We start from the raw sequence: 957 nt of genomic DNA, 5'->3' as shown, positions 1-957 counted from the left end.
TGGGTTAAAATATGTTAGAATACAATAAGTTTGATTGATTAAAATTGCTAGAGAATCATGAAGAGTGTTTAGAAGTTTGGAGAAAGACTTGTTGAAATTTGGTCCCAAATATGCTAAGAACTCGGAAACATTGCGTTGAACCACTAAATAGCTTGTTTAGTGTTCTTTGGGGTTAGAATAGGTTAAAGTACATTAAATCTAATTGATTACAAGTTCTAGAGATGCATGAAAAGTGTTTAGAGGAGTGTAGAAAGACTTGCTGAAATTTGGGCCGAAATGGGTTAAGAACCTACAACCATTGCTTTCAAGCATTAAATGGCTTGTATACTGTTTTTTGGGGTTAGGATAAGTTAGAATACAATAATTTTGATTGATTACAAGTGCTAAAGCATCATCAAGAGTGTTTAGAAGTTTGGAGAAAGACTTGTTGAAATTTGGTCCCAAATAGGCTAAGAACTCGAAAACATTGCGTTGCACCACTAAATGACTTCTTTAGTGTTTTTGGGGTTTGAATAGGTTTTAATACATTAAATTTCATTGACTAAAAGTTCTAGAGATGCATGAAGATTGTTTAGAAGAGTGTAGAATGACTTGCTGATATTTGGGCCGAAATGGGCTAAGAACACACAACCATTGCTTTCAAGCATTAAATGGCTTGTATACTGTTTTTTGGGGTTAGAATATGTTAGAAGACAATAAGTTTAATTGATTACAAGTGCTAGAGCATCATGAAGAGTGTTTAGAAGTTTGAAGGAAGACTTGTTGAAATTTGGTCCCAAATGGGCTAAGAACTCGGAAACATTACGTTGAACCTCTAAATAGCTTGTTTAGTGTTCTTTGGGGTTAGAATAGGTTAGAATACATTAAATTTGATTGATTACAAGTTCTAGAGATGCATGAAATGTGTTTAGAAGAGTTTAGAAAGACTTGCTGAAATTTGGGCCGAAATGGGCTAAG

The sequence above is a fragment of the Capsella rubella genome, unplaced genomic scaffold (assembly GCF_000375325.1).
Source record: "Capsella rubella cultivar Monte Gargano unplaced genomic scaffold, Caprub1_0 scaffold_50, whole genome shotgun sequence".
NCBI classification, from domain to species: Eukaryota; Viridiplantae; Streptophyta; class Magnoliopsida; order Brassicales; family Brassicaceae; genus Capsella; species Capsella rubella.
The sequence above is the reverse complement of the archived record's forward strand: the minus strand, read 5'-3'. Positions refer to the sequence as shown.